The sequence below is a fragment of the Patagioenas fasciata genome, chromosome 35 (genome assembly GCF_037038585.1).
Source record: "Patagioenas fasciata isolate bPatFas1 chromosome 35, bPatFas1.hap1, whole genome shotgun sequence".
Taxonomy (NCBI): domain Eukaryota; kingdom Metazoa; phylum Chordata; class Aves; order Columbiformes; family Columbidae; genus Patagioenas; species Patagioenas fasciata.
In genome coordinates, this window is record NC_092554.1 from 2,344,745 (window position 1) to 2,353,059 (window position 8,315).

An 8,315-nucleotide genomic window follows, 5' to 3' on the forward strand; every position below is an offset into this window, starting at 1 on the left:
ATCTTGCACGTGGTGCCATGGGGACAGGGCAGGGGACACGGGGGGGACACCCGGAGGGACACGGCCCTGCGGAGGAGCCGCGGCCCCACACACCGGGGACCCCCGGCGGCCATCTTGCATTGGCTGCCTTGTCTACAATGGACGTTGTCACACGAGGGTTTGGGGACACATTTGGGTCCCCCATCCACCATCTTGCATTGGGTTCCTTGTCCACACCGGACGTTGTCACACGAGGGCTTGGGGACACATTTGGGTCCCCCATCCACCATCTTGCATTGGGTTCCGTGTCCACACCGGACGTTGTCACACGAGGGTTTGGGGACACATTTGGGTCCCCCATCCACCATCTTGCATTGGGTTCCTTGTCCACACCGGACGTTGTCACACGAGGGCTTGGGGACACATTTGGGCCACCCGTCCGCCATCTTGCATTGGGTTCCGTGTCCACACCGGACGTTGTCACACGAGGGCTTGGGGACACATTTGGGTCCCCCATCCACCATCTTGCATTGGGTTCCGTGTCCACACCGGACGTTGTCACACGAGGGCTTGGGGACACATTTGGGTCCCCCATCCACCATCTTGCATTGGGTTCCTTGTCCACACCGGACGTTGTCACACGAGGGTTTGGGGACACATTTGGGTCCCCCATCCACCATCTTGCATTGGGTTCCGTGTCCACACCGGACGTTGTCACACGAGGGTTTGGGGACACATTTGGGCCACCCATCCACCATCTTGCATTGGGTGCCTTGTCCACACCGGACGTTGTCACACGAGGGTTTGGGGACACATTTGGGCCACCCATCCACCATCTTGCATTGGGTTCCGTGTCCACACCGGACGTTGTCACACGAGGGTTTGGGGACACATTTGGGCCACCCGTCCGCCATCTTGCATTGGGTTCCGTGTCCACACCGGACGTTGTCACACGAGGGCTTGGGGACACATTTGGGCCACCCGTCCGCCATCTTGCATTGGGTTCCGTGTCCACACCGGACGTTGTCACACGAGGGCTTGGGGACACATTTGGGTCCCTCATCCACCATCTTGCATTGGGTGCCTTGTCCACACCGGACGTTGTCACACGAGGGCTTGGGGACACATTTGGGTCCCCCATCCACCATCTTGCATTGGGTTCCGTGTCCACACCGGACGTTGTCACACGAGGGTCTGGGGACACATTTGGGCCACCCATCCACCATCTTGCATTGGGTGCCTTGTCCACACCGGACGTTGTCACACGAGGGTTTGGGGACACATTTGGGCCACCCGTCCGCCATCTTGCATTGGCTGCCTTGTCCACACCGGACGTTGTCACACGAGGGCTTGGGGACACATTTGGGTCCCTCATCCACCATCTTGCATTGGGTGCCTTGTCCACACCGGACGTTGTCACACGAGGGCTTGGGGACACATTTGGGTCCCCCATCCACCATCTTGCATTGGGTTCCGTGTCCACACCGGACGTTGTCACACGAGGGTCTGGGGACACATTTGGGCCACCCATCCACCATCTTGCATTGGGTGCCTTGTCCACACCGGACGTTGTCACACGAGGGTTTGGGGACACATTTGGGCCACCCGTCCGCCATCTTGCATTGGCTGCCTTGTCCACACCGGACGTTGTCACACGAGGGTTTGGGGACACATTTGGGTCCCCCATCCACCATCTTGCATTGGGTGCCTTGTCCACACCGGACGTTGTCACACGAGGGTTTGGGGACACATTTGGGTCCCCCATCCACCATCTTGCATTGGGTGCCTTGTCCACACCGGATGTTGTCACACGAGGGTTTGGGGACACATTTGGGCCACCCGTCCGCCATCTTGCATTGGGTTCCGTGTCCACACCGGACGTTGTCACACGAGGGTTTGGGGACACATTTGGGTCCCCCATCCACCATCTTGCATTGGGTGCCTTGTCCACACCGGACGTTGTCACACGAGGGTTTGGGGACACATCTGGGTCCCCCATCCACCATCTTGCATTGGGTGCCTTGTCCACACCGGACGTTGTCACACGAGGGTTTGGGGACACATTTGGGTCCCCCATCCACCATCTTGCATTGGGTGCCTTGTCCACACCGGACGTTGTCACACGAGGGTTTGGGGACACATTTGGGTCCCCCATCCACCATCTTGCATTGGGTTCCTTGTCCACACCGGACGTTGCCACACGAGGGTTTGGGGACACATTTGGGGCCCCCATCCACCATCTTGCATTGGGTGCCTTGTCCACACCGGACGTTGTCACACGAGGGCTTGGGGACACATTTGGGCCGCCCGTCCGCCATCTTGCATTGGGTGCCTTGTCCACACCGGACGTTGTCACACGAGGGTTTGGGGACACATTTGGGCCACCCGTCCGCCATCTTGCATTGGGTTCCGTGTCCACACTGGACGTTGTCACACGAGGGCTTGGGGACACATCTGGGTCCGTCGTCCCCCATGACGCACGTGGTCCCGTCCCCACACGTCCCCCCCCGGCACTTTGTGGCCGCTGGGTCGGCACCTGGGGCACAAAATGGGGAGGGGGCGCAGCAGCTTTTGGGGCAAATAACGCCAGATTTGGGGTTGGGGCGGAAAGGGAGACGTGGGATGAAAAGATGGGAGATTTTGGGGTTGGAAATGGCAAATTTGGGGCTGGAAACACCAAATGTGGGGCTGGAGACTCCAAATGTGGGGCTGGAGATGGGAAGGGAGTGGGGGAATGAAAATGGGGGTGGATTTGGGCTTAGAAACAGGAGATTTGGGGCTGGAAATTCCAGCTGTGGGACTTGAGGTTGGAGGGGAAATGTGGGTGGTTTGGGGGCTGGAAACAGGAAATTTGGGGCTGGAAACAGCAAATTTGGGGCTGGAAACAGGAAATTTGGGGTCAGAGATGGCCAAGGGGTGGGGGGGGGAAGGTGGGGTTGTGGGGGTTGGGATTTGGGTGGAAAAGTGGGGGTTTGGGGCAAAATGGGACTCACCACATGGGAGCAGGAAGCAAAGCCAGAGCAGCAGCGCCTGTGGGGGCCCCATCTGCCCCACACATTGGGGGTGAGAAGGGGACCCAGGCATCTGGGACGCCCCCATAAGCCCCCAGACCAGAATGGGGACCCAGGTGTTCGGGAAACCCCCATAACCCCCCAGACCAGAACAGGGACCCAGGCGTTCGGGACCCACCTGCCCCATAAACCCCCCAGACCAGAACAGGGACCCAGGCATTCGGGACCCACACCCTGACCCATAAACCCCCCAGACCAGAATGGGGACCCAGGCATTCGGGACCCACCTGCCCCATAAACCCCCCAGACCAGAATGGGGACCCAGGCATTCGGGACCCACCTGCCCCATAAACCCCCCAGACCAGAATGGGGACCCAGGCATTCGGGACCCACCTGCCCCATAAACCCCCCAGACCAGAACAGGGACCCAGGTGTTCGGGACCCACACCCTGCCCCATAAACCCCCCAGACCAGAAAGGGGACCCAGGTGTCCGGGACCCCCTTGTCCCATAGACCCCATAGAATGGAAAAGGGACCCCCCTGTCCCATAGAGTCCCAGCCCAGAAAGGGGACCCAGGCGTCCGGGACCCACTTGCCCCATAACCCCCCACAACAGAATGGGGACCCAGGCGTTCGGGACCCACACCCTGACCCATAAACCCCTCAGCGTGGAAAGGGGACCCAGGCGTCCGGGACCCACTTGCCCCATAACCCCCCACAACAGAATGGGGACCCAGGCGTCTGGGACCCACACCCTGACCCATAAACCCCTCAGCGTGGAAAGGGGACCCAGGCGTCCGGGACCCACACCCTGACCCATAAACCCCCCAGCGTGGAAAGGGGACCCAGGCGTCCGGGACCCACCCACACCATAGACCCCCAGAATGGAAAAGGGACCCAGGCGTCCGGGACCCCCTTGTCCCATAGACCCCATAGAATGGAAAAGGGACCCCCCTGTCCCATAGAGTCCCAGCCCAGAAAGGGGACCCAGGCGTCCGGGACCCACTTGCCCCATAACCCCCCACAACAGAATGGGGACCCAGGCATTCGGGACCCACACCCTGACCCATAAACCCCCCAGACCAGAAAGGGGACCCAGGTGTCCAGGACCCACCCACCCCATAGACCCCACAGAATGGAAAGGGGACCCAGGCGTCCGGGATCCCCCTGACCCATAGACCCCACAGAATGGAAAAGGGACCCCCCTGTCCCATAGACCCCAGCCCTGAAAGGGGACCCAGGCGTCCGGGACCCACTGGCCTCATAACCCCCAGACCAGAAAGGGGACCCAGGTGTTCGGGACACCCCCATAACCCCCCAGCCCAGAACAGGGACCCAGGCGTCCGGGACCCACACCCTGACCCATAACCCCCCAGACCAGAAAGGGGACGCAGGTGTCCAGGACCCACCCGCCCCATAGACCCCACAGAATGGAAAGGGGACCCAGGCATCCGGGATCCACCCACCCCATAACGCCCCAGACCAGAAAAGGGACCCAGGCGTCCGGGACCCCCCATAATCCTCCTGCCCAGAAAAGGGACCCAGGCGTCCGGGACCCCCATAATCCTCCAGCCCAGAACAGGGACCCAGGCGTCCGGGACCCCCATAATCCTCCTGCCCAGAAAAGGGACCCAGGCGTCCGGGACCCCCATAATCCTCCTGCCCAGAAAAGGGACCCAGGCGTCCGGGACCCCCATAATCCTCCAGCCCAGAAAAGGGACCCAGGCATCCGGGACTCACCGTGCCGGCTCCGTGGGGCGGCGGCTCCTCCGAGGGCTCCGGGTTTTTATAGGGACTCATGGGGCAGCGTCAGCCAATGGGGTGCGAGCTCCGCCCCCCGGGGCACAGATAAGATCTGGGACTGGGTGGGCAGGGCCCGGTGTCCGTTTGTCTGCACACGGATGTGTCCTTCTGTCCATCCATCCCCCATCCGCCCATCTTCTCCGTCCCACGTCCGTCCAGCTCCATCGATCCAACTTTCTCTCCATCCGTCCATCCATCTTCTCCAACCATCTGTCTGTCCATCCATCCCCCCCGTCCATCCGTCCGTCTGTCCGTGTCCGTCCATCTTTCCAACCATCTGTACGTTGGGCCACCATTCTCTCCATCCATGGGTCTGTCCATCCATCTGTCCTTCCGTCCATCTTCTCCATCCACCCATCTGTCCATCCCCCATCCATCTGTCCATCACCCATCCATCTATCCACCCATCAATCTCCATCCATCCGTCCATCACCCATCCGTCCATCCATCCATCTCCATCCATCTGTCCATCACCCATCCGTCCATCCATCCATCTCCATCCATCTGTCCATCACCCATCCGTCCACCCATCCATCTCCATCCATCTGTCCATCCCCATCCGTCCACCCATCCATCTCCATCCATCTGTCCATCACCCATCCGTCCATCCATCCATCTCCATCCATCTGTCCATCACCCATCCATCCATCCACCCATCCATCTCCATCCATCTGTCCATCCCCATCCGTCCACCCATCCATCTCCATCCATCTGTCCATCCCCATCCGTCCACCCATCCATCTCCATCCATCTGTCCATCACCCATCCTTCCACCCATCCATCTCCACCCATCTGTCCATCACCCATCCGTCCATTCATCCATCTCCATCCATCTGTCCATCACCCATCCGTCCACCCATCCATCTCCATCCATCTGTCCATCACCCATCCATCCACCCATCCATCTCCATCCATCTGTCCATCACCCATCCATCCACCCATCCATCTCCATCCATCTGTCCATCACCCATCCGTCCATCCACCCATCTCCATCCATCTGTCCATCACCCATCCTTCCACCCATCCATCTCCACCCATCTGTCCATCACCCATCCGTCCATCCATCCATCTCCATCCATCTGTCCATCACCCATCCGTCCACCCATCCATCTCCATCCATCTGTCCATCACCCATCTGTCCACCCATCCATCTCCATCCATCTGTCCATCACCCATCCGTCCATCCATCCATCTCCATCCATCTGTCCATCACCCATCCGTCCACACATCCATCTCCATCCATCTGTCCATCACCCATCTGTCCATCCATCTCCATCCATCTGTCCATCACCCATCCGTCCACCCATCCATCTCCATCCATCTGTCCACCACCCATCTGTCCACCCATCCATCTCCATCCATCTGTCCATCACCCATCCGTCCATCCATCTCCATCCATCTGTCCATCACCCATCCGTCCATCCATCCATCTCCATCCATCTGTCCATCACCCATCCATCCATCCACCCATCCATCTCCATCCATCTGTCCATCCCCATCCGTCCACCCATCCATCTCCATCCATCTGTCCATCCCCATCCGTCCACCCATCCATCTCCATCCATCTGTCCATCACCCATCCATCCATCCATCCATCTCCATCCATCTGTCCATCACCCATCCATCCATCCACCCATCCATTCCATCCATCTGTCCATCACCCATCCATCCATCCATCCATCTCCATCCATCTGTCCATCACCCATCCATCCATCCACCCATCCATCTCCATCCATCTGTCCATCCCCATCCGTCCACCCATCCATCTCCATCCATCTGTCCATCACCCATCCGTCCACCCATCCATCTCCATCCATCTGTCCATCACCCATCCGTCCACCCATCCATCTCCATCCATCTGTCCATCCCCATCCGTCCACCCATCCATCTCCATCCATCTGTCCATCACCCATCCATCCATCCATCCATCTCCATCCATCTGTCCATCACCCATCCATCCATCCACCCATCCATTCCATCCATCTGTCCATCACCCATCCATCCATCCATCCATCTCCATCCATCTGTCCATCACCCATCCATCCATCCACCCATCCATCTCCATCCATCTGTCCATCCCCATCCGTCCACCCATCCATCTCCATCCATCTGTCCATCACCCATCCGTCCACCCATCCATCTCCATCCATCTGTCCATCACCCATCTGTCCACCCATCCATCTCCATCCATCTGTCCATCACCCATCCGTCCATCCATCCATCTCCACCCATCTGTCCATCACCCACCCGTCCACCCATCCATCTCCACCCATCTGTCCATCCCCATCCGTCCACCCATCCATCTCCATCTATCCATCCATCCATCCACCTTTCTCCATCCATCTTCTTCTCCCTCCATCCATGTTCTCCATCCATCTTCAACCGTTCATCCATGTTCTTCTCCATCCGTTGATCCTTCTCCATCTGTCCATGTTCTCCACCCATCCATGTTCATCTCCATCCATCCATCCACCATCCATCATCCATCAATCATCCATCATCCATCAATCATCCATAATCCACCATCCACCATCCATCCATCATCAATCATCATCCACCATCCATCATCCATCAATCATCATCCATCAATCACGTCCATCATCCATCCATCATCATCCATCATCCATCATCCATCATCCATCATCCAATCCATCATCCATCATCATCCATCATCATCCATCCATCATCCAATCATCATCCATCATCCATCATCCATCATCGAATCATCATCCATCATCCATCATCCAATCATCATCCATCATCCATCATCCATCATCGAATCATCATCCATCATCCATCATCCATCATCATCCATCATCCATCATCCATCATCCATCATCATCCATCATCATCCATCATCCATCATCCATCATCCATCATCATCCATCATCATCCATCATCCATCATTCATCATCCATCATTCATCATCATCCATCATCATCCATCATCCATGATCCATCATTCATCATCATCCATCATCATCCATAATCCACCATACACCATCCATCCATCATCAATCATCATCCATCATCCATCATCCATCATCCATCATCAATCATCATCCATCATCCATCATCATCCATCATCATCCATGATCCATCATCCATCATCCATGATCCATCATCCATCATCCATCATCCATCATCATCCATCATCCATCATCCATCATCCATCATCATCCATCATCATCCATCATCATCCATGATCCATCATCCATCATCCATCATCATCCATCATCATCTATCATCCATCATCATCCATCATCATCCATCACCCATCATCCATCATCCATCATCATCCATCATCATCCATGATCCATCATCATCCATCATCCATCATCATCCTTCATCATCCATCATCCATCATCATCCATCATCCATCATCCATCATCATCCATCATCCATCATCATCCATGATCCATCATCCATGATCCATCATCCATCATCATCCATCATCATCCATCATCCATCATCATCCATCATCCATCATCATCCTTCATCATCCATCATCCATCATCATCCA

General features: G+C 56.8%; 1 long non-coding RNA gene across 1 annotated transcript; it reads right to left on the bottom strand.

Moving 5' to 3' along the window:
• Nucleotides 1–949: 949 nt before the first annotated feature.
• Nucleotides 950–5,188, bottom strand: LOC139826140 (uncharacterized). The gene is made up of 3 exons (XR_011736173.1): nt 4,731–5,188; nt 2,973–3,024; nt 950–2,515 (listed from the first exon to the last, which is right to left on the bottom strand). It is a non-coding gene; the product is annotated as an uncharacterized lncRNA (long non-coding RNA).
• Nucleotides 5,189–8,315: the final 3,127 nt, after the last annotated feature.